This window comes from Arvicanthis niloticus, chromosome 25 (genome assembly GCF_011762505.2).
Source record: "Arvicanthis niloticus isolate mArvNil1 chromosome 25, mArvNil1.pat.X, whole genome shotgun sequence".
NCBI classification, from domain to species: domain Eukaryota; kingdom Metazoa; phylum Chordata; class Mammalia; order Rodentia; family Muridae; genus Arvicanthis; species Arvicanthis niloticus.
This window is the reverse complement of record NC_133433.1, coordinates 21,982,375-22,008,345: the sequence shown is the minus strand read 5'-3', so window position 1 is coordinate 22,008,345 and position 25,971 is coordinate 21,982,375. Positions and strand designations below refer to the sequence as shown.

Below are 25,971 nucleotides of genomic sequence, written 5' to 3'. Positions count from 1 at the left end.
GTCAGTTTTTTCTTCTGGTTGAAATCCTGAGACCATAGATTGGGTGTACCTCTTAAAACTACAAATAAGCTAGCTGACAGAGGCTTTCCTTCAGCTCTCACAAAAGCATTCAAGAACATTTTACATCTTCCAGGGGTTCTGTGCCTTATGCAGCTTGATTTTTCTGAATGGTAGGCCGTATTCTCACATATCCATGCTGAACACTTGTGAAGAAAGGAAAAGAAAAAGAGGTGGGACTGGGGAAGCTGCTTGATATCTCACTGGGGTCAGGTGAACCCTGTTCTCCAAATCCCAAAGGCTATTCAAAGAAAGATCCAGCAAAATGTTTAGCCCTCTATTCTGTATACAACAACAACCCAGGAATTCCTATGGCAGTGAACAATTCCACAATCTTTAGAAGTTTGGAGGTGAGCCTGAGAATGAGAGTGACCAAGAACAAAGCTAAGCACTCCTGGGTATTTATTAAGTGCTTATTACGTGCTAAGAAGCAATGCTCTTGGGTAGACACTAACAATAACCCTTCTAGCAGGGGATGAAATTAAAGTTCAAAGAAGTTAAATCATCTAGCTGAGGTCACAGAGCTGCAAGGTGCTAACATGAGAAAAAAATTTCAGCCCCAATTCTTTAGGTACAATAGCACACCACACAGCTTGTCACTGGAACCCATCTGCCCATTTTGGGATGACTAAGCAGACATTCAGGAGAGCGCTAAGGACATTGTGAGGAAATATTGTTAGTCACTTCTGGTGTCAAAGACCTCATGGCCTACAAAGAAAATCCTTCACCATATTCTACTCTAATCTTATAGAAGCCCAGAAGATCGAAGGTTAAAAATCCTTATCTCTGATATACTAGTTTGATTTTCTCTTGTGTGATAAACACCATGACTGAAAGTAACCTTGAGTAAAAAAAATTTTTTTACCTTACTAATTATTGTCTACCATTGAGGGAAGAAAAGGTAGGAGCTTAGGCAGGAGGGTGAAGGTAGTAACTGGAAGAGAGACTATGGAAGAACATTGCTTATTGCCTTGTTCTCCTGGCTTCCTCAGCTATCTTTCTTAAATAGCCCAGGCACACCTTCCTAGAGATAGTATTAACCACAGGAAGTTGGGCCTTCTACGCCAATCAACAAGTAAGAAAATGCTTCAGAGACATGGCCATAGGTCATCTGACCAGAGCAATTCTTCAGTTGATATTCCCTCTACTCAGGTATGTCAAGTCGACTGTCAGCTTTGGCCATCATACCCAATAATATTTGACAAAGCCAACCATGACAACAGAAAAATAAAACAACTTTCATTCTCAAAAACCCATTGTCCAGTAAAGGAAAGTTGATATTACTTGAAAATTATTACAAAACAAAAATGACTTCAATCTGAGCCAACAATAGGGACCAATTTTACCTATCCATTCCTTTGAACTATTAAGTACATGTTCTGTGTAGATTTTCAGGTGACATCAGAATTTCAGCTCTTTGGCTTGCCTGTCTTCGGCCTTAGAAAGCTATACTTTCTGCTCAGTGTCCTTATTTGGTAACAATAGCACGTACTGGGTAGAGCTGTCAGGATAAGATAAGATGCAGTAGGAAGAGGTTCTCACACAGTGCAGCTTCGTATCTTTTTTCAGTTAAGAAAGTTTTCTTACTTTGATGTAATTTAGAGCCTTGAGTGTCCAAAACAAAATTTCCCGTTCAACTGAAAGACAATAAAATGCATTATGCAATTCCTAAAAGCTACTGATTAATGAAGGGGTGAAATTAGAAGGGCTTATAATATGACATCACTGATGCTTTTTTAATGTAGCTTGCCACGCTAGATGATCAAGTGATTCCCTGTCTCATTCAAATCTCTTCCTACACAAGTACTTGTTCACAGACACAACCCACCACTTTCATTGTAGTTGTCAAATGCTCAGAGGATTTTGCTGTCAACACCTCTAAGTCTGGTAGAAGCCATATCTCATGTAAACTAATGGACGAGAGAGCCATAGCTCTGAGTTTAGAGATAGTACAATAATCATGTCTGTGTAAACAGAGTGCTACTTCCCAGGAAGACATTGGCGTCTCGTGTCCCATGGCAAGCACTTACAAGGGCCAGTGGATTTGAGCTTAAGGAGTTGTAAGAATTCAGTGAACAAAGTTTGATTGACAGACTATCTTCCTCTGTCACTTCTCCTCTCAAGTTCTCATCTTGTAGATAAAACACTCTTGAGTGTGTGTGTGTGTGTGTGTGAGAGAGAGAGAGAGAATGATTCTAGAAATCAGTTTTCTCCTTCCATCATGTAGGTTCTGGGGATCAGGCTTGACAGTAGAACCCTTTACCTTAGTCATCTTGCTGTTTCCAGTGTGAGCACTTAAAAAAAAAAAAAAACCAAAACCCTGTCACTAAAAAGCACATGAAAAGAGCATTGCTCATCACAGTGTCCTGCATTCCCTTGGAGAGTCTCCAGGAGGTGTAGCAGTCACTTGAATGCATGTATTGCTCTCTAGTCCTATGTTGAAATGCTTCAGATTTTCAAGAAATCTGCCCAGCACTTTTTGGCCAATTTGGAAAGGCAGTGTCAAACTGAAGAAACCCCATGGCCCAGCCTTACCACCTTATACTGGAGCACTGAGCCTCCTCAATATCCAAACCAGCAGTTTTCTTGCCCTTTAAATATGGTTCCCAGATAATCACTCTTGAACGGTGATATACAGAGCCTTAAGCAGCTGCTAGAGATGATTAAGTGGCCATGCTTAGCGGAGGCTGTAAATCAAACGCTGAAGCCATTTATTGTGAGTGTACTATAAAGCAGCTGAAGTTATCGCTACTCTACTGAAAACTGTAACATTAGGCAAGAAAATAGATGCTAAATTTTGTTGTGAAGGTTTTAAGATGATGTGTTCTTCTTTCTTGGCCCATTCTCTTCCTGCTCCTTACCATTTTCTTTGCTTCTGTTTCTTCTTGGTCACTAGTATCCCATGCTGAATGCATTATGCTATAGTTTAAAATATTGTTCTTTTTGGAATAACAACCTGGGTCATTCTGGGTTGAGGGCACTAGTATCAATAATATTAGGGCCTGTATGTTCACATGTCCCAATGTTTTAGTTAATCTTCATAACAGTGTCTGAAGAAGCTGCTATTATCTTTGTTTTACTTGTTATTTTTTCCTTTTATTGAAAATAGATTTTGAATCTGACAGGCTAGAACAAAGAAGTAATTTCAGGTAGGAATCTAAATTTTAGGCTAGAACAAGGAAGTAGGCTTCAGACATGAAAATGACTTTGGGCTAGGACAGGGAAGTAGGCTCAGATATTTTGGTCATCCTGATAAGCCCTTAGAAACAGTGATCCAGGGAGAGTTCTCTGAACTTTGTTTATTGCCCTGCTTGTTCTTTGATTACTTGAGTTTATTGTGTTGCTTGTTCCTTGATTATTTACATCTATTGTACTGCTAGTTCTTCGACCTAGAATTGACCTTAATACTTTCATATAATTAAGATAGTTGGAAAGCCAAAAGGAGGAGGGGGGATGGGATGGGAGTTTCTAGGGAAAGAAAATGGGGAAAGAGGATGACATCTGAAATGTAAATAAATAGAATATCCAAAAAGAGAAAATAGATTTTATTATAATATATTCTGATTACTGTTTTCCCTCTTTCTATTCCCCCAGTTCCTCTCCACCTCCTCTGTCACCTGTATGCACCCTTTTTCTGTCTCCAATTAGAAAACAAACAGTCACCTAAGGGATAATAAAATAAACTACGATAAGATAAAACAAAACCTAACAGATAAAAATAGGATACAACAAATAAATATAAGGAAAAGACCCAAAAAAGATGCAAAGATGCACAAGAAACAGATACAGATGCAGAGACTCACTCATTTGCACATTTAGGAATCCTATAAAAACATCAAACTAGAATCTACAATACATACTCAAATGATCTCTAGGATAAAATAAAAGAGAGAGAAATATATAGAATAAAATAAAAATGAGATAAAAATTTTTAAAGCCTTGGTGTGACATTATGAGACAAGAAAAGACCCCCAAAGATGCCTTCGAGTGTGTTTTCTGTTGAGCATCTACTGTTGGGCATACAACCTACTCTAAGTTTGTGTCCTTCGTGAGACTCCTTTGGAGAAAACTAAGTTTTAACTTGCAAGTTGTTATCAATTGAGGATTGTTTCTGGGTTAGGGATGAGGGACATGTATTCATTTCTTCTTTCAGTTCTAGGATCCCATGTGTTGCAAGCCTGTTCAGGCCCTGTGCATGCTACCTCACTCTCTATGAGTTCATACTTTCATTGATCCTGTAGATTTAGAGGGGCTTGTTTCCTTGGTGTCCTCAAACTTCCCTGTCTCTTACACTCTTTTGGCTTCCTCTTCTGTGGGGTTCTCTGAGCCATGATGGGAGAATATTTATGGAGACAACCCCTTTAGGAATGAGTGTTCCAAGATTTCTCATTTTCTGCACATTCTCTGGATGTTGGTTTCTCTATTAGTTCTCATCTACTGTAGGAGGAAGCTTCTCTGATGATGGCTGAGCAAGGCCTATGAGTATGGTAGACTGTCATTAGGAGTCATGTCATTGCTATGATTTTAGTTAGAACAGTAGTATTAAGTCTCTGGGCTATCTAGTTTCCCAAGCAGAGCTGGGTATGTGTTCCAGCTCATGGAGTGAGCCTTAAGTGAAATTAGACATTAATCAAACAATCAATCTCTATACCGCATAGATGTGGAGAGAATGTATAACTTTCCCTCATTACTGATTTTAGAGGAATTGCTTTGAGTTTCTTTCAATTTAAATTGATGTTGGTTGTGGGCTTGCTGTAAACTGCCTTTATTACATCCCTTATGTTCCTAATCTCTCCAGGACTTTAATCATGAAAGGGTGTTAGACTTTGTCAAAATCCTTTTCTGCATCTAACAAATTGACCATGTTGACTTTTTTTTTTTTAAATTTCAGTTTGTTTATATGGCAGATTGCATTTATTGCTTTACACACACTGAATCATCCATCTCTGGGATAAAAGCTACTTGGTCATGGTAATTGATCTTGGATTCAGTTTTCAAGTTTTTTTTTTTTTTTAAAGAATTTTGCATCTATGTTTATAAGGAAAATTGTATATATATATATATATATATATATTGGCCATCATATGGTATCAGGGTAACTGTGGCCTTTTAAAACAAACTGGGCAATGTTCCTTTTATTTCTATCTTGTAGAATAACTTGAGTATTGACATTAACTCTTCTTTGAAAATCTGGTAGAATTCCACACTAAAACCATCTAGCTGTGAGCTTTGTTGTTGTTGATGATGTTGTGAGATATTTACTGACTGCTTCTATTTCATTGGAGATTATATGTCTGTTTAAATTGCTTATCTGAAGTGGTATGTATTGAGAATATTTATCCATTTCATTTAGATTTTCCAGTTTTGTAGAATACACATTTTTAAAGTTTTTAAAGTATGTCCTTATGATTCTCTGCATTTCCTCAGTGTGTGGTGTTATGTCCCCCTTTCATTTCTAAGCTTGAATATCTTGACAGCCTTTCAACCATTTAGTTAATTTTGGATGAATTTGTCAATTTTATTGTTCTTCTCCAAGAACCAACTCTTTGCTTCATTGATTCTTGGTATTGTTTTTGTTTTATTGGTTTCATTCCAGTATCATTTGACTAGTTCTTGATATCTAATTCATTTGGATGGAACTTCTTCCTTTTGTTCTAGAGCATTCAGGTGTGTGATTAAGTTGCAGGTAGAAGATCACTCCAACTTATTTTTCTTTTAAATCAAGACACTTAGTGCTACAAACTTGCCTCTTAGAACCATCTTCATTGTGTCCCATAAGTTTGGGAACATGGTGTATTCATTTTCATTTAATTCTAGAAAGTATTTTATTTATTAATTTTTTTCTTAACCTTCTTTTCATCCAGTAATGAGATGTTCAGTTTCTATGAGTGTGTAAGCTTTCTGTTGCTTCTCTTGTTGTTGATATCCAGCTTTCATCCACGGTGGTCAGATAGGACTCAGAGCTTTATTTAAGTTTTCTTATATCTGTTAAAACTTGTTTATTTGTGTCTAGTATATGCTCACTTTTGGAGAGTTTTATGTGGTACTGAGAAGATATGTTCTTTTATGTTTAAGTGAAATGTTTTGTAAATGTGTGTTAGGCCCTTTTGATTTATGACATCAATTAGCTCCAACATTTCTTTGTTTGGATTTTGCCTGACTGGCTTGTCTACTGGCTAGAGTTGGTAATGAAGTCTTCCACCGTCAGTGTGTGAGTATGTTGCTGAAGCTGTAGTAGTAGTGTTTGTTTTACAAACTTGGGTGTATTGATGTTGGGAATTGCAATGGTAGATTTTTCCTTTGATGATTTTTTTTGTATTTTTTTCTGATTAGTTTTGGTTTGAAGTCTACTTTGTTAAATATGAAAATGGCTACACCAGCTTGCTTTTTAGGTCCATTTGCTGGGATTATTTTTTCCCAACTGTTCATCCTGAGATAATGTCTATCCTCGATGTTAAAGTGTGTTTTATGGATACAACAGAAGAATAGATTCTGTTTTCATACCCCATCTGTAAGCCTTTGTATTTTTGTTAGGGATTGAGATCATTTGTGGTGAGAAATACCAGTGTTCAGTATTTGTTGATTACTGTTATTTTGAAGTGGTGCATATCCCCTCTTTTGATTTGCTGGTCCCAGGTCATTTACTCCTTATGTTTTCTTGGGTGTGCCTAACCTCTTTAGATTGGAGTTTCCTTTCTATCTGGCTGTATTTGTACTTAGATGTTACCCAAAGTTGATTTTATAGGGAATGCCTTATTTTCTTCATGTATTGTGATCAAAATTTTTGCTGGGTATAGTATTCTATACTAGGGCTAGCATCTGTTGTTTGTTAGAGTTTTTTAGAACATCTACCCAGGCCCTTCTGGATTTTACGTTTCCATTGAGAAATCACATGTTATTCTAATAGATCTGCTTTTCTATGTTACTTGGTCTTTTCCCTTGCAGCTTTTAATATTCTCTCTTTGTTCTACATGTTTAGTGTTTTGATTATTATTTTCAGAGAGGACCTTCTTTTCTGGTCCAATCTATTTGGTATTCTATTCATTCCTTATAACTTAATAGACATCTTCGTGTTTAGGTTAGGGATATTTTCTTCTATGACTTCGTTGAAAATATTTTCTGTGCCTTTGACCTGTGTTTCTTCTCTTCCTTCCATTCCTTTTATTCTTAGGTTTGGTTTTAAAGTATCCCAGATTTGCTGGGTGTTTTACAGTAAGAGGTTTTTAGATTTAACATTTTCTGTGACTCAGGCATCCATTTCTTCTTTCATCTCTTCAATGTCAGAGATTCTCTCTTCCATTTCTTGTATTCTGTTGGGGAGGCTTGTCCCTGAGGTTCCTGTTTGAGTTCTGACATTTTTTTATCTCCAGATTTTCCTGATTTTTTTTTTTTATATAATTGACTCTATTTCCACTCTCAGGTTTTGAATTATTTTATTAATTTCCTTCCCTGTTTGTTTGTATTGTTATAGATTTATTTAAGGTATTTATTTATTTATTAGTTTCCTCTTTAAGGACTTCCATGATATTTATAAAGTCTACTTTAAGGTCTTTTTCTTGTACTTCAGCTATGTAGTAATTTTCAGATTGCAATCCTGCTGTGGTAGGATTGCTGGCCTCTAATGGAGACATACTGCTCTTATTGTAATTGATTGTATTTTTATCCTGGCTCATAGGAATTTGGGTTTGGGAAAAATTGTAAATCCATGGGCTGATGTCTTGTCTTGTCTTTCTGGGGTGAGTGTTTTGTTCCCTGGTTTCTGTTTTCTCTCTGTCTTAGGAGGGTATAGTAGCTGTGTGTTACCTGGTAGGAAATTCTTCTGGGATTCTGCTGGGTGTGGCTACTGAGAGTTAAGGGTAAAATGTGTTTCTAGGTGTTGGTAGCTGACAAGTAGAATTGGGGGTGGGCTGGGAGAATGCTGAGGAATGGTCCACAGGAGGAAGGAAAGCAGGGTGTTCCACCAGATATTGCTTAATCCCCTGGGAATGGGGACTAAGACCATGAGGAGAAGCCATACAGATAGTCCAATACTGAGCTGGGAATAAGAGTGGGATATTGGATTTGGAGGAGAAAGGAAAGAGGAGAAGGTCTGCACTTACCCTTCCTGGGAACTGAGTGGCCTTGGGTATCCATGAAATGAATGTTATAGTTGGGAGCTGGGATAAAGGGCTACATGGATGGAAGGAAGATTGACAGGATGATGTGCGTGATCCACATCTCTCATACAGGTGGTGTGCTACATTGTTGAAGTGAGATTTGGGGCCTGGACTTGGAGGAGAGGACCCAGAGGTGAAGATCTTCAGGCCGTCTATGTGCTTCCCTTGCTGGAGTCAATTACCTCCATTTTAAACAGAGGATATTTGATCTGGTTAGAACTTTGACCTTGAGGATCTCTCTTTCCCTCTCTTCCACATCTAGTCTCAGAAGTTTGGGCCCTGCTTTTAGGGAATGGGTCACCTCATCTTTAGTTGCTCAAAATGTGTTGTAAACTCTTTGCTCAGAAATCCATCCCACTCCCTAATACAGTTGGTGCTAAGTATGTCTAGAGGTGAGGGCTTATGAAAGGCCAGCTCCCTGCCTCGTTCTCAGTGAACAGCTTCCTACTTCTACTCAGCATTCCCTTGCTCTGAAAGGAAGGCTTGTGCAAATTCTGACAATAACCCACTCCCTCGCATGTTTTGGAGAGGTTAATCTATCATGTAATTTCACCCTATGCATGCAGATGGGCTAACCACACCTCCCACGGGCAGAGTGCTGCAGCTGGTATTTGATCTGTGGAGTCTTCCCAGGCAATGCCTCGCTTGCCTTATATCTTTGGAAAGGAAAAGTGTATTCTGGACATATTGAATTTCCAAATAACCAAGGGATGCTTTTTTGAGACCCAATTTAAAATTTTATTTTATTCGCCTCTGTTTAAAGTAAACAAACCTTGTTACAACTGTGCTTCCTGTGCACTGTCTGTGAGGATTGTGAATAACCATGGCAGGGACAATAAACAACTATAATGATGGTTCCTCGGGCGTGGGCTTTGTCCTCTGCTATACTGCCCACCCTACCACACTTTCTGACTTAGCTAGTGCTCTTAATAGTTTCTTCTTTCCCTTTTAGCTGTAGCCATCAGTAGTTCTATTTCAAAACTCTCCTTCCATTTTATTTTCTGTGGCATAGCAAGTCTGAAAAAAAAAAAAAAAAAACTTGCTGAAATATATGCTTTGGGCGTAGACCAATGGGGAATCCCAAGTGAATCAGCTGTACGTGGGAATGGATTTATAGCCTCTCATCTGTATGACCAGAAGTATAGTCTGCCCAGAGCAGTAATAGGCAGGCAGGGCAGGAGACATCCTCCACAGCCTCTATATTCTAGGCTCTAGATTTTAGAGATGTGCAGAACTGAAATTCTGGCCAGTTTTTCTTCCAAAACTTCTTCATCCACCTAGGACATCTGCCTTTTTCTTCTCTTTAGTCTCCCCAGCTTTTCAGAAAGAGATCTATATTTTCATTTAAGCCTGGACTAAGGCTCATTTTCCCTAGGTAGTGACTACCATTTGTCTCTTCATTTTTAGATTTTTCTTAATTAAAGGACTTTGTCTCTCAACAAGACTATATCGAGGGAAGAAAATAAAGTGTGTGGGTTTTGGTTTATCGCTGCCACCTCTTTCGTTTTTTCCTTTGCTTCTTCATCAGACCTGCCACCACCTCCTCTTTTCTGAGGGATCGTCATGACACATGTGGCTGTGGCCTACCGCTGAAGCCACAACTTTTATACTGGCAGGTTTATATGTGCACTGCTTTGATCCCTCTAGTATCGAGATATCCACATGTAGAGTCAAAGAGACCCAGCATAGAGAGATACACATGAGTGATGCTTTCTTCCATGGTACCAGGTATGGACTGGGTAGCTGACATTTCTAAATAAGTAGAGCACTTTAACCTGTTTTTTCCCTGTTTATTGTTTGTTTTGTTGTATATAAGGTAAGGTTTTGATAAGTAGCCCATGCCAGCTCTGAACTTTGGATCCTCTTGCTTTAGCTTCCCTAGAGTTGGAATCATAGACACATATTAATTTACTCGGCCTAATGTGTCATTTTTTTACTCTAAGACACATACCTAGGGTCTATACTTGAACATTGGGAATATATGGATTTCTTGAAACTACAGATTCACATACATTCAGTAGAGGAGGAGATAGTTTGAAGTAGATTCTTGCCAAGTCATATCCCAAGAAAGAATCATTATCTATTACCCTTCTATTGGTTAATGCAAATGTACAATTCTGTGGTGTACTGAGGAGGCCATTATTCTATTGGTATTATATGGATTAATTCTATTCTAAAAACAAAATAATATGTGAATATTCAAGGTAAATACTCTCCTGGAGGGAAATTCTGAAAATAGAAAAAGCATTTGGATAATAAAGTTCACCTAAAATTCAGCCACTTTTATGTAGCCACCATTTTTTATTAAGAACTAAGATATATTACACAAGAGGGTAAAGGAATTTTGAATCTGAAGATAAACATATCAGTATTATGGTAAAGACTACCACACTGCAGCAAGATTGTCAAGGTCAGAGTCTAGGGGAGCACAGCACCCAGCCTCTCACTTGCTAATGAGAATAAAGATGTCTTATGCCTTGAAGGGGGATGGTGAGAACTAAAGGGGTAAATGAAACTTTAGGAGAAGAAAAACGTTGGTGTTCAGTCATTGTCAGTGCTTTTATTCCCCTATTCTTCACTTAAAATTATAACAGCATTACTTTAATAACTTGCTAATTATTTGTCTTATCGGGCCAGATTTTGGTGTTACAACAAAACACCCAAGCTTATGGGGTAGCCTGTGAAGAGAGGAAACTCATTTCTGACATTTCTTGGGGAAGTATCTAGGCAACAGGGTTGTCTGGCAACAGCATCTGCAAGGTGGTGCTTGATGCCTCATGCTGTAGAAAGAAGATGTATGGTGTCCTTGCATGGTAGAGTGTGGATGGACAAATGAGCCAGGTACTAGCAAGGTCTCTGAGATTGGTGTTTTTACTTATTCTTTTCATGAAAGAAGGGGCTCTCTGCATGATGCATGTTTACTAGATGCCAGGGTACAGAGCTCACCGAGGACCCACAGCTGGTTTTAAGGACCAAAAGAATGAGTAAACTCACATTCAGAATTTTAATCACAGCACTCACAAATTCCTTTAATTTCTCAAATAAGTTCCATTATTTCTTCAGCTACTGGATTGTTCTTATTATTTTTATCATCTTCCTATGAAACTCCCATTAATCTATTATCAGAAGTTCTCATTATATTTCTATGACATTTAATTTTTCCTTTATGTATTTTCTATATTGCTATCTTTTTTTAGTAGACTTATGGAATAGCTTTTCAGTTCTGTGCTCTAGTTTCTTAATTTTTTAAAAGCCATATTTGCTAAGTTTTAATTTGCTATATCATTTTTATTCTTATAATTTTTACTTTATTTTTTCAAATTTGCATGTGTTCGTACTCCTGGTGCTCGTCCTCCTCCTCCTCATCCTCCTCCTCCTCCTCTTCTTCTTCTTTTTCTTCTTCTTCTTCTTCTTCTTCTTCTTCTTCTTCTTCTTCTTCTTCTTCTTCTTCTTCTTCTTCTTCTTCTTCTTCTTCTTCTTCTTCTTCTTGGCTTAGTCTTATTCTGTAGCCCTGGCTAGACCATTTCAAGGTAACCTTGAATTCATAGCAACTCCCTTGCCTCAACTTCCCAAATACCAGGATTATAGGCCTATGGTCATGTGTTCTTATCCAGTGTATCCCATTCTTGTTTCCATGGATACTTAAAATTCTTTCCTTCTGGATTCAATGAGCTGGAATTTTCAACAGCAGATTTGGGAATGCAGCCCTTACTCAGGAATGAACAGCTCATTCCCTCAGAATGCTGAGTGAATGCTTTTACTGTGTCCTCACACAGGGGGGACCTGACTGGATCTGTCCTCATTTGCAAGCTACCTCCCAGTACTTCTGTTTTTAAGGACCCAGAACAACCTGGTTTTGTCACAGACTGTTTTTTGGGTGGCTTGGTTGTTTGCTTCTAGATGCTAACACATTTTCTTTTGACTCATCCTCTTCCTTCTCTTCTTCTTGCCAAGTACTGGAAACTGCTTCCTATTTGTGCTATCATGACATTTTATTTTCTTGAGACATAATCCACTCTGAATTTTCTAAGTTGAGCATTTCTCTATGTCAGGGACAAGCTCTCATGTAGTAATCATTGATTGCTCTCTTGTTTCTTATTATAATAATGAGGACTTCTCTAACAATGCTGTTCTGCTTGCCAGACTCAACTCCTTTCATCAACTTCTTAACGTGCCAAAGATAAAATGTTCTGAGTTATTAAAAAGAGAAATTTCATTTTAGTTTCAAATGTTGTTTTTTCCTCATTGTGGACTTAGAAGTTCATTTGATATGTCTGATATATTCAATAGCTCTGGTATCACATTCTCAGGGAGCTCTCCCCTGACCACCTGGCTTACCACTACAATGTCTATTCTGCCTTTGACTTTCTGATTCTGTTCTGTGCTTTTCTAAAATACCTCCTTTTCATTAGCTCACTTAATCTACTCTTTATAGTTGTCCTTTCTTTATCCTAATTTCAATGCCACTAAAATATAAACTCCTAGAAGGAGAATAAAAATCTTTAGATTCAGTTCTCTGTTGGATCACACGTAGGTAAACAGCCACTGGAAAACACTATCAGGTGTTAATTAGGGAGATGTTGGATGAATGATGGAGCTCTCCAACATGTGGCGTGTCCTACTCATATTTTCACCAGGAAAGATGCTCTTCTCTAATATTCAGGTATGGAGGAGGGGGTATGGTATGGCTTTCGGTAAGCTTCAAGTCCTGATCACCTAAGAAGGAGAAGCTATACATTGACTGTGAATTGGAACCATCATCCTAAGGATGCTCACCCTGGGGTAAAGTATGGAAGAGGAACTACTACCTGGACTCATCTCTCTTTTGAAAGTCTGTTCTAGGGTAAAGTTTATATAAGCCTTAGGGACTCCCAGAGCCTTCAATTGGTGTCAGTGTCCTCCCATCCCACCTTAATATGATTTCTCTTCTCAAAGAGTGAAAATGAAGTTAGCTGGAGACAGTGTAAAACAGGGGGTAAGGCAGCTGTCATTTTTCTTCTGGGAACACAAGGACAGACTTCACATTCCAAATAATCAATAAGTGAACTCATGACTTAATACAGCTTGTCCCTACAGGTCCCATTGTGGCTGTGGCATAGCACCTTTGAAAAGGTGGAGGCTTAGCAAAAGGAAACTACAGTCATGGGTTCTACAGGACACTGGTCTTACAGAGAGACTTCATCTTTTCTTACAAGCGAGTTGTGATGGAGAGGCTACTTCATGTGCTTGACTTCATCTATATGCAGACATTTCCCTTTCTGCTTCTCCACCAACCAAACAAGGACATTGCAGAGGTCTATGCCATTCTGCTCAGACTGACTGTCTCCAGAACTGAGTCAAACAAACCTCTTCAAAGCATGCAGACTCAGGTATTTTGGCTAATGCAGCAACAATAAAGAAATACAACAGTCATCTATGCTTTCAAGAACATTCTAGATTTCTGCTCATGATTTCCCTAATTTAAACACTCTTCAAGATTTAATATAAAAATTGTCTTTACTTTAGGCATTCCTCAGTGTTTTTAGACAAAACTGAGCTATCACCTTGGTCCACCAGATCTTAGTGCTGAATCTGTTATGACACATAACAAAAGCATCCGTGAATGCATCCTTAAGTGGTCGTTTCTCTTTCCTAATAAATTTCAAGTATTCAGAGAACAATGGCCATCCCTCTATTCACTGCTGCATAAGAACCAACAAAAACTTACTGTCTCAAAAATGTGTTGTTTCTTAATAATTCTGAGAGCTGATTTCAATGTTCTTCCATGGATTTATGTGAGCTTGTTCTGACAGATGTATTCAGTTGGAAGCAAGGGGTGTGTCATTTGGACAATGAGTTCAGCTGGAATGGGTGAACCTTTGAACTTTTTTTTCATGCCAGGTTTCTTCAGTGGCTGGGTTTTCAAGAGAACTTCCTAAGAGGCCAAAGACAGCAGAAACCATCACTCTTAAGATCTGTGCACTAAGATGTCATGTTCTCTCTTCCCATTTTTTCATCATCTTCTCATATAAATAATGCAGTGGGCACTTGTAATCAAGACAGGGATGAGCTGGCAGCACAAGGCAATCCATAGTCTCCAGCAGTCCTGAAATCTCACTAGTCACAGCATGATCCCTGGTTGTAGAGGCAGAAGGTGCTGTTCAATATGAACTTGTTTCTAATCTGTTAAAGTGATTTTCTCATTTATTATTCCCTTTGAGATTTGCTCTGTCCCCTGGCTTTTGTTTCTTTCTTTCTCTGAGAGATAGGGGTTGGAGAGATAACTCAGTAGTTAAGAAAATTCCATATTCTTGTAGAGGACCCAGGTTCAGTACCCAGCACCCATGTCAGTTTCTAGGGATCTAGTGTTTCCTTCTGGTCTCTGTGTGCACCAGGGACATAGCTGGTGCACATACATACATGCAAACAAACAATCAAATCAAATAAAAATAAAAGTCTAATGTGAGTGCATTGATTCACTATAGCTCAATGAAACAAAAAAAAATAAACATATAAATTACTAAAGATTTGGAAAATGGATAGTGTTCTGTCTTCTTCCCATCAAAAAATGGAGGCAGGGGCTAGGGGATGGATTCTCTTCACTTTGGACTTTGTCTGTTTTTATCCAATCTATAGTATTTTATCAATACATAGTTCCTGAAAACCTCTGAGTGTCTTGTGCATCTTCTCAGTGTTTGTCATGGGCTTCATCAGCCGTATGAACTGTGATGGAGGAACAGACATCACCATTAGATAAGTATCTGCTGTGTGGGAATACCTTGAGTTTCTCCATCTATTGGGTATCATTTAAGCATTCCCAGGGTTTTAAGGAAAGCCTCAGAACCACATTCTTGTTTTGATCTTCATGTCTAGGCCACATTGCACACTGATCATTCATTTGCTTTCAGGACAGATTGAGAATATGAAAACAGTTCATTTTTCCAACTCAACAAATTTGGGGCCCATTTATCTTTCTTTACATTATACTCACGAGTTGAAATCTTCCTTCTTTAGTTCATCTCTCTCTTGACATAATTTATCATACACAGCAGAGTGCCAATTGACACTGTCAACTTTCTGCCAGATCCTCGAACTCATTAGGTAACGTTTTTTGATGCTCTACAGCATCTCAGAAAATAGTCTTGTACGTGTTCCATCATTCCATAAATGGATTGCTTTCCCAAAGCTTTGAATGCCAGCCTCCTTCCCACACTTCTAACCTAAAAAGCAGCCTTCCTACTGTCTTTTAGCTTTTGTCCCCCACCCCGACCTGAACTAAAGCCAAGGCCATATGTTTCAAAGGCATGACTATCCTATGATGGGTCCCTGCTTCCAGGTAACAATGTGTGGTTTGTTGTGATTTTCTGATCATAAACTTTTTCAAAACTTCACGGCTTAAAGTAGCAGTGAGTAAAGATTTCTGTGAGTCTGTGGCTCAGTTGGGTGGTTCTTTGCTGGTTTTGCACGACTTTTCTCACATCGCTGGTATAGGGTGGGTTATGAGGTGAGCTCACTTGTAGCAGCTGGAGAGCTGGACTCCTGAATCAGTGATTCTATTATTGTCTGTTTGTTTGGCAAGGTCATACTGTGTAGCTACAGACCGGCTTCGAAATTGCAATCCTCCTGCCTCAGGCTTTTAAGTACTAGGATTATAGATGTATGCCACCACATCAAGATTTTCTAGGCAGTATATCTAGTTTCTTTGTGGAATGATGGCTACATGGTTCTAAGAAAGAAAAGGCAAAAGCTACCAGATCATTGAGGTGAGGTCTGGAATCTAGAACTGAGCTGTTCTTTCTAGCATACACTGTTTGTCAATGCAAGCCGCATGCCCAGGTTGCCTGGAGGGAGTCAATGGAGAGGAAACACAGTCACATTGGAGATGAGTGTGGCCTGAGATGGGAAGGCTCTGCAGCCATTAGATAATGTATCTCAGCAGCCAACTGCAATTAATTTTATTCCTTATGCCATGAAGAAGATCATCTGGCATAAATATGGACTATAATAGGTACTTGTGGAAGAGAAGGAGGAAGAATTGAGGTCAAATCTGATGCTCTATTTACAGCAGGCTCAGTTTCCAATACTCTCAACGGCGTTTTCTTCTGGTGATTTAAGGGATTTCTCTCCACATAATAAATACAGCAGGAGAACGGCTGGTTTTATCTTTTAATACTTGAAAACCCTAGAAAAATGGCTCAGTTCAGCTACTAGATTTTCGGTTTAACAGCTCTCATGAATATGATATTTGGGTGATTGCCGAGAATGGGCTGAAATAGAATTCTAGGGCCAGAGAAAAGGGAGATCTACATACATGTGAATGTACCCGCTTTTATGTGAGTGTGATGGTAGAGAAATGTAGGAAAATATGAACCCTGTGATGGGTAATTCTTCTATCAACTTGACGCAAGCTCAAGTCATCTGTAAGAAGGAAACCTTAGTTGAGAATATGCCTCCATGGGATTGGGTTGTGTAGGCAAGCATGCAGGCAGTTTTCTTAATTGCTAGTTGATGGGGGAGGATGCACCCTGGGCTGGTGGTCCCGGGGTCTATAAGAAAGCAGGCTGGGAAAGCCATAGGGAGCAAGCCAGTAAGCTGCATCCTTCATGTCTTCTGCATCAGTTCCCACTTCCAGGTTCCTGCCTGGCCTGAGCTCCTGTCCTGACTGCCTTCAGTGACGAACACTGATATATGGAAGCGTAAGCCAGATAAACCCTGTCCTCTCAACTTGCTTTTAGGTCATGGCGCTTATCATAACAATTGAAACTCTAAGACTAACCCTTCAAAGAATAAGACCATTTTTTTTCTCTTCAGCGAAAGAATCTCACCTATCATATATTATGTACATTGTAATAAGCTGAATCCAGAGGCATTCTAAGTGACTTGCCATTCAGTGGTGAACACAACTGTGTAGATATTGGTGTAGAGGGTTTTTTTTTTTCTGTCATGGCCATGTCTTTATGTTTCACTTTCATTACCTCCTTTAACATTTCTGCCCATCAATAAGCAGGTTAGTAAAGAGACAATGTCTTAGTCGCTCCCTCACCCGTCAGCATGTAGAGCCAACTAAGTTAGGAGCATGGATTTCTTCTCTCATCAACAGACTCTAGTGTCTTCCTCCATGGATTCTTCAACATGGCATCAATATTGTTCACCACATGCCAGACACTGTGATACTGAGTGGAGAATGAGACGAGAGTCTCTTCTTCAGTATGTATGCAGTCGAGCTGAAGAAGCCTGTACCAATTAGTGATGTAATCCTGGTAGTAATAGCATCACAGTGCCTTACTAGATAGTTCTTTGTCAAGAGAGTTTCATGTGTCACCTTTCATTCCCTCCAAACACTGTGAGTCAGACAGTTACTCTGTGCAATTAACAAGTAGAGAAAATATAGGCTTTGGAAATCTTATACTTGCCAGAGACTGGAACTCAGTGATAGTGGATTGACTGTTTTAATCCTGCAGCCCGGTTTACCTGCCATCCCTGTCCACCTTGCTCTGGGTAGCCAGAATCTTACCACCTTCATTACCACCAACACAAAAACGGTCCTTTCTTCCTTCATCCAAGGCATCATGCAAATTCTTCCATCTTCCCTTCCACAATGCCTGCTGCAGAGTGCTACCTCACTTCCTGATAGTCTAGAAGGCCCCCTGCATGGATACCCATTTCTAACCTGTCGTGGCTGGAGTTCCTTGTTTCCTATAATCTGTGGTTCCATGGTTCTTCACTTCTTTTGGTTCTGTGTCAGTGGGAGAGAGAGCTCATGGAAGCACAGGCTGTCGTTCTCTATAGCTCTCCTTGTATCTTCCTCCTGCCTTCTGTTTACACTGGACAAGAAATGAATCTTGTCACAGACTGGCTAGGAGGCCCGTTGTAAGGAATATACCAGGGCAGTGACATTAAGGGATCACAACCCAAGAAGCTTTCTTTATGTGGAGCTCTGCATTGCTTTAGTTCCTCTTCACAGGCCCATTCATTCCTAGAGAACTTTTGCTTCTGCTTTTGTCACTACTGTATTCTCTGATTCTCTCCCCTCCTCCTTCTCCCCACGCCCTATCCCTGGATATTACCTGAAGACGATCATTTGTCCACCTGTCCTGCTGCACTGCTGTGACCCACCATCCCTCCTCCACTCACCTTGAATTCCTTTTTGCCTTCCCTCGGTGTCTTCCCTGACATTTTCTGGATCCCATGTGTTTTTCTTTCTTGATTTATTAAGAGCGCACAAGCGGAGAAATGTATTCTCCCACTAAGCTTGGTAGAAATCAGTAGATTGGCAGTTGGTGTCCCAGCGTTTTGAAGGCTTCATTGTTAGGCTTCTAATATAGCCTTAAGTCTGGTGATCCTTTAATCCTTGACCTTTCATGTGACTTCTGTTCTATTTCTGTCTGTAATTCTCCTGGGAGCATCTTTTGCTGTTCATTAATTCATATGGCCGTGCTTGCCACAGGTCTGGGTCTTCTTTCATATTCTCAGCTGAGAGCTCTATGGCCCATCTATTTTGAAAACTATAATCACTAGCCAGGGTTTTTTTTTTTTTTTTTTTTTTTTTTTTTTTTTTTTTTTTTTTTTTTTTTACCATACACAATATTAAATTTCTCCCAATATTTCTCTGGCATTTATTTTTAAAAACTATTATTTGAATGTTTAATTTCTTCATTTTTTTTTAATCTTTGAACTCTTTAACGGAGTTTTCTTTAACATGATGGCTCCTTCCCTTTTGGGGCGTGGGGGAACACAAAATATTGCATTTTTCTATTCTTGGTGGTGGTTGTGTATATGTCTTGTTTCTTCTTTTCTTTATAGCTATGGTATGTTTATGTTTTATTATCTTTTGGAGGATGTCAATTCTAGCTCTCAGTCCTGAGTTTTCTACAGACCTATTCTGTCCTCTTGTTTGAAAAAAAAAAAGAACAAATTGTTACTGACTGTTGGCTGATGAATACTCCTCAGGTGTAGAAAGGTTACTGTTTTGATGTTCTGCAAGTCTAGGAATTGTGCTCCTGGTAGGGTTTATGTTATCTCACAGATTCACGGCTCTGGCTGTGGTGAGGCCCGGCAATCGTGGTAGCTGGATCTTTTACCTTGAGTGATGCACGTCCCAGGAAAGACTCTTCAATCTCTTGACTAGGAGAAAGGATGGGCTGTCAGGTTTCTGTGGGCTGACTAGAAAAAGAGCAGCAATATGTGGGATTGAGTGATTTCTTTTTCAGTTTAGGATGTAGATTTTTCACATTGTCCATTTGTAGCCTTGGCCTTGACCTTAGCTGGGATTGATGAAAGCTCCTCTGCCCTTCTAAGCTTTAGGTCCTAAAGTGCCCTTTTGTTGTGTGGCGATCTGGATGTGGATCAGCAACTTTAAACACTTTCATGGAGTACCCTATTGGCCCCCTGCCTTGTTCAGGGGTGCTCTATTTCCTGGGCACCCTCAGGAGTTTGTGGCATCAGTTGACAAGTTTCTTCCTAGTTTGCTTTCTCTGCTCTGTTGGGCCAGCACCACTTGGCTATCTGGCTAACTCCCCAAATCTCCCGCTATGTCTCACATGCACCAGCTCCACAGAGGCATTCTGTGTCCTATAGCGCTGATTATTAAGATAGTAATTTGTTCTATGTTAATGGCAATTTAGATAAAGATGAGCTAAACTCACAAGTTCAGTTTGCCATCTGCGTTTGTTTGCTTAATCAGATCTCAGGGCACAACCCAGGCAAGGCTCCCACCTCAGCGTCCCAAGATCATAGGCATGAGCCAGTATGTTCCCTATATCAGTTCAATCAGCCATGGTTAGCTGAAAGCTTTATTAATATATATGCATATATACATATATAATTAATTATATATTATACACAATATATTATTATATAATATATTAATTAATATATATTAATATTATACATATATTAATGTAATATATATATAATTTTTCTTTATATGACCATATAATCTATTATTAACTATATGAGTTATTATTGAAAATATCTGTACAAATTATTTTTCACAAGTTTTAGATGTATTTATTTATTTTATGTGTATGAGTGTTTGGCCTAAATGTATGTATGTGGATCACATGCATGCCTGTGCCCACAGAGGTCAAAAGGGCATTGGATCCCTTGGAACTGGAGTTAAAGATGGTCACGAACCACCATGTAGGTGCTATGAATTAAATCCCAGTCTCCTATGAGAGCAACAAGTGCTCATAACTTGTAAAAGAATAACTAAACCTCTAAGTTTCTACATATTCTTTTACTTTCCATTAATTTATTATCCCTTTACACCTCTAGCACAGCTCCCTCCTCACAGCACCCTCCCCCAGCCCCTCAACAAATTTCTGTCTCCCCTTTTCTGTTGAGAGGGAGGAGCCTCCCATCCCAGGTACAAACCTACCCTGGCACATGAAGTCACTGCAGGACTAGGCACATCCTCTTCCACTGAGGCCAGACAAGGCAGCCCAGTTTGAGGTGGTTAGGTCCTTCCCATGTTGGATGCACTTTGGTTGGTAGTTCAGTCTCACAACTCATAACTGGCTATCTCCCCAGGTCCTGCATGATTTGTTTCTTAAGGCAACAAATGTTCTAATTTATTTATTTTTATGAGATTACTAATTATATTTTTACTATATTGCTCAAGAAGTGAAATTGGTTAAAAATAGCCCTTGGATTGGGATGATTAGCATAAATAAGATATGGAATGTTTGCAGACAGGAGCCTAACGTAACTGTTCTCTGAGAGGAGCCACTCAGCAGCAGACTAAAGCAAGTGTGGAGACCCACAGCCAAACATTAGACAGAGCTCAACGAGTCTTATGGAAAAGTTGGCAGACGGACTGAGGGACCCGGAGGGAATAGGAATTTCTCAGGAAGACAAACAGACTCAACTACCTTGTGCCCTTGGAGGCTCCTAGAGACTGAACTACCAACCAAAGTGCATCCAACATGGGAAGGACCTAGCCACCCCAAACCTCCAGCACACATATGTAGCAGATGTGGGGCTTGATCTTCATGCAGGTCCCCCAACAACTGGAGCAGGGGTTTTCTCTGACTCTGTTGCCTGCCTGTGGATCCTGTTTCTGAAATTGGGCTGCCTTGTCTGGACTCAGTGGAAGAGGATGTGCCTAGTCCTGCAGTGACTTCATGTGCCAGGGTGGGCTGGTACCCGAGGTGGAGGGCTCCTCCCTCTCAGAGGAGAAGGGGAAGCAGAGATGTGGCAAGGGGCTGTGGGGTATGTGTGGAAGGAAGGGAATGTGATAGAGATGTAAAGGAATAAGTAAATAAATTAACGAAAAATAAAAGAATATGGAGAAACTTAGGGGTTTGATTAAGTTTTTTTTACAAAACTCATGACAAATAGGTACTCTTTACAATAAGAAGTAATTATAAACCCAAAACCTTGAAAGAATCAAACTTCAGTAACCTATGGCCCTCTAAGGATGTGGTGGCCTGAGAATAACAGTAGTCCCCAGAAAGAAAAGAAAATTTAGAATGAATTTCGCAAATATCAAAACCATCTAAGGTGGGTAGTAGAGGAGAGTGGCTGATCCCATGGTAGGAACACTGTGACCCCAAGATTTGCAAGGTCTCCGGAAGTGGCTAAACAAGGCTAGAGAGAAGCAAGTGTGGGAAGGAGGATGAGGGCCTGGCATGGTGACCCAGCACATCAGAGAGTCTGCTGCTGTGCCCTGTGTGGAGGCAGGAACTACATGCTGGCTTTGTCAGAAACAGAGGCTTAAGGAAAGACAGAATCTAAACCAGATTTCCTTAACAGGCCTTTTGTTCTGACTTATCTCTAGAGAAAAGCAGTCCATCGAACTATTAATGAGGCAAAAGACAAGTCTTTGAAGGGGCTGCATCCAGCCTTGTCCTTACTAAGTAAAGGGTTGTCTGTGGGAGCTTTATCCTGAGTCCTCTGGGAAGGCAGTCCTTTGCAATCAGCTGGTTCTCAAAACACAAAGACTGGTGGGATTTCTAAATTGCTGCTATATTTTTAGAATATTAAGAACCAGGTCAACTGAGCATTGTTAGTATAAATAGGCAAGATGGCTTTGCCTGTAAAGATAAGAGGCTGGAGTGGGAGAAAACTGAGGGAAGTATCTCAGTATAAGGTAGTTAATGAAGGGACAAATAAATATGCAGGTTGCCATGGTGATACAGGGATGGAGGGACAGGCAGCTTAGGCTAAGCTAGGTCTTAATGGGTGACTATGATCTACTCTGGTGGAGACTGGGCCGTCAGCTCCAAACTAGAGAATATAGTGGAGTTCATGAAGGCAAATGTGCTTTGTAAACTTGGTGCAGCCGAGCTTACCTAAGATTGGATGAGGGAGAAAATGGGCTTTACTGGCTGGTGGAAAATTTCCTTCTCTGGACGCTACATCTGTTTTTTTCCACACTAAGAGTGTTATTTGTAAACACTTACTAAACCCAGGGAGTGTATGGGAATTTATTTTGAGCTGATCTTCCAACACAAGGCCTTTGCTGTCTCTAGGCATCAAATCCATTGTCTCAAAAGTATCAACTCTTGCTTTAGCAAAGCAAACATCAAAGCAGCACATCATCGAACTCTATTCTTTTTGAGCAACAGACTGCTGTAAAAACAGATTTCTTCTTCGTACTGTGGAGGGAGTAACCAGGCCACTTCCCTTTGCTTGCTGTTGAGTGCTGGCGGGAAAGAAACCTATTTATGTGACCCAGCAGGGGCAGATAAGGGAGCTTTGCCTTTCCCACAGTGTGGGGAATAAAGGGGGTCTGGATGGAAAGATATCCAGGTGGAGGGGCAATCCCTATGGTGATAAGGATTCAATGAAGAAAATAAGGCAAGTTCGTATCCACCCACCTGCCGGGCCCTCCTGTCCATCTTTTGTTATCCACCTGGGTTGGGAGCCTATTCAGCCAGTGCTGTGGCGCCACTCATTTTCCTCCAAGGACAGTCTCACATTTGTCCCCCTTGAGAAGAGCCACGTTTCCCCCAACTTGAGGCCCATTGCCCAACCTGGTGCTTGCTACTTAATCCTTGTGACATTTATTGTCATCTTAAAATGCACGGTTAGGCTTATAACAGGTGGGCAAAATGTTTTTCCTGAAGCTAGAGATAACGCTACACTCTTTCTTGACAGCACTTCAGTGACCTCCGACTCGCTATCATGCCTCTTGTGAACCATGGATGACTCTGTCTGCCACCTGGGATCAATCAGTGAAGGGACAGAAACATCAGTGGCCCTGTCTGTATGTTAGGGAAGGGGTGTGTGTGTGTGTGTGTGTGTGTGTGTGTGTGTGTATGTGGTGTATGTTGTGTATGCTGGTGTGTGTATGTTGTCTGTGGTGGTGTGGTTGTGTGTGTGTGGTGTATGTTGTGTATGCTGGTGTGTGTATGTTGTCTGTGGTGGTGTGGTTGTGTGTGTGTGGTGTATGTTGTGTATGCTGGTGTGTGTATGTTGTCTGTGGTGGTGTGGTTGTGTGTGTGTGGTGTATGTTGTGTATGCTGGTGTGTGTATGTTGTCTGTGGTGGTGTGGTTGTGTGTGTGGTGTGTGTGTGTATGGTATATGTTGTGTGTGGTGGTAGTGGTGGTGTGTGTTCAGTGAATGAGCAAACAAGAACAGCATTTAGGAGATGTACGGGAACTAAAAATCAACCATCCTAGTAATAATAACAGGCAACAGTGAGGGGAAGAAGGAAACCAAACTCCCAAAAAAAAAAACAAAAAAAAAAAAAACCAAAAAAAAACCAAAAAAAAAAAAAAAACCAAAAACAGTGGTAGAGCCCAGGAGAAGCTCATTAATGGGAAACCTCCCAAGCACTGACTGAAGTCGTCTCTACAAACCGCAGACAACTAAGGAAAGATAAAAGGATAAATGTTATCGATCAGTAGTAGTAAATAGAACAGAAAGGGCAAGACAAACAGAAAAATCCATCTGGATCTGAAGACATAATAAAAAGAAGATACAACAAGAAGAGCAGACAGAGAAATAGATGTTCAGTGTCAGCCTTGTCAGAGAGTCTGGTTCCAGGGTGAAGGTTGCAAAGCTTGTGTCACTTCTTTCTCAGACTGTGACATCAGTCATTCAGAGTCAGCCTGTCTGGGTTTGACATCAGTTAGGAAAGATGACTGATTGATCACACCCCTGTGTGTTAACCACAGGACCACAGAGGCCAGGGTACTTAATCCTTATCTACACCAACCCTCTTCCAGCCCAAAGCAGTGAGTAAGACTTGTTCATCTTCCCTTCAGGTGGGGAACCTGTCGTTACCCTGCTAGCCAACAGGTTTTCTGCAACTCATCCTCTCCTTAACCCTACAGTGGTCTGTCACACCTGGCTCCTTGTTTCTGATTCCTAGTGTAGGCTCTCTTAGAACCCTGAGAAATCCCCACTAGACTTCCCATGATTCCAGAACTACCAAGGCATCTCCCATCTTTTAGAAATTTTTAATGCTGTATCCCACTGTTCAGATCTACCCCCATCTGATCTAACCAGTTGAATTTTCATAATTTGTGATGGGTTTGTATGCAACCTTTTATTCTGGAAAATAAACTTATAAGGTGAGATATTGTTGTTTTTATTTTTTTTTTTTAATGAGAGGACCCAAAACTAGACTCATTAAATAAATAATTCACCCATGGGTAAGAGAGAGAGGCAGGATGGTAGGACTGACACTTAGAAATTATTTGTAACATCATCTTCTTAATGGACCCTGCTAGAAGGATGCTCCTGTGCCTTTCCTTTTATAGAACATACCACTGAGGCCCAGAAATGTCAGGAAAATTTTTAAGATCACCCAGCTAAATAAGGGAGGCTCTCAGTCCTCAACATTCTGGTTTCCAAATGATATCTTTGTTTATTCTCAAATTTATCTTCCCTCACAACAGATGCTTTCAGAAGCAGCTCCTTATCAGTGTTTCTACCTCCTTCCTGCCTCTGGTGTAGAATGTACACATGGGTCTCTCTGACTGAGTCCAGGCATAGGAAACATTCCTAGGGTTCTTAGCTAGGAGTTCCTGCTCCCTGTACCCTGAGTCGATTCTGGTTGCTTGGCTTTCCAGCGTATCCATGCCCAGCTGCAAAACAGAGCCAGACAGGGTCTAATATATTCACTGTAACATCCCAGTGTCACAGTGCGTATGCCTGGTGGTGAGAGGAACTGATTGTCTGTGAGCATGGCTGCCATTATTCGGAGGGGGCTGAGATGCTCTCCGGAAAGAAGAGAAATGTCCTTCACTGGCTCAGGTGCAGCCAGCATGAGGTCAGCCCCACCCATCCCTTAACCTACCTAAGTATGAATGGATTGTAGTGACACAGTGAAAACCCTTGTCAAACCTCAGCATGGTTGCCAGAGCTGCATAGACAGAGCTTCAAGGTGCTTGGAATTCTGCTTAAGATTCTAGAGATTAAAAATAATAATAATAATAACAATAATCAAACAGCTAAACCTGTACAGAGTCAGCCTATTGACAGTCATTAACATTCATTTGTAAAGTATTCAAAGGTGATGCCCTGAGCTGAGCCAGTGATCTATGCCCTCAAAGAGCATGACAAATGAGCTGGGTTACTAACCTGTTCTCTGAGGGGACATATTGAGAGTGCCTCCTCAGTTTGAAGTGTTTGTCCACATCTTATCAGTAAACAGATACTCAGAATAGCTAACCCCGAGGCAAGACTATCAAATATTAAAATGTGAGAGGGAAGATTACCAATCTGTATTAGTGTTCTTGAAATGAACCTAACAGAATAAATACACACATTAAAGCAAATTTATTATACTGGCTTATAGGATATGTCTGAGTAGTCCAGTGACGG

General features: G+C 40.1%; 1 protein-coding gene and 1 long non-coding RNA gene across 3 annotated transcripts in view; one reads left to right on the top strand and one right to left on the bottom strand.

Annotated features, from left to right (window-relative positions):
* LOC143438553 (uncharacterized) overlaps positions 1–18,507 on the bottom strand; it is a 28,931-nt gene extending 10,424 nt beyond the window's left edge. The window contains exon 1 of the long non-coding RNA XR_013107309.1: positions 18,327–18,507. This is a non-coding gene — a long non-coding RNA (uncharacterized LOC143438553). The remainder of the gene's footprint in view (positions 1–18,326) is intronic.
* The window catches only part of Clvs1 (clavesin 1), a 181,553-nt gene that overhangs the window by 17,935 nt on the left and 137,647 nt on the right, over positions 1–25,971 (top strand). The window lies entirely within an intron of this gene.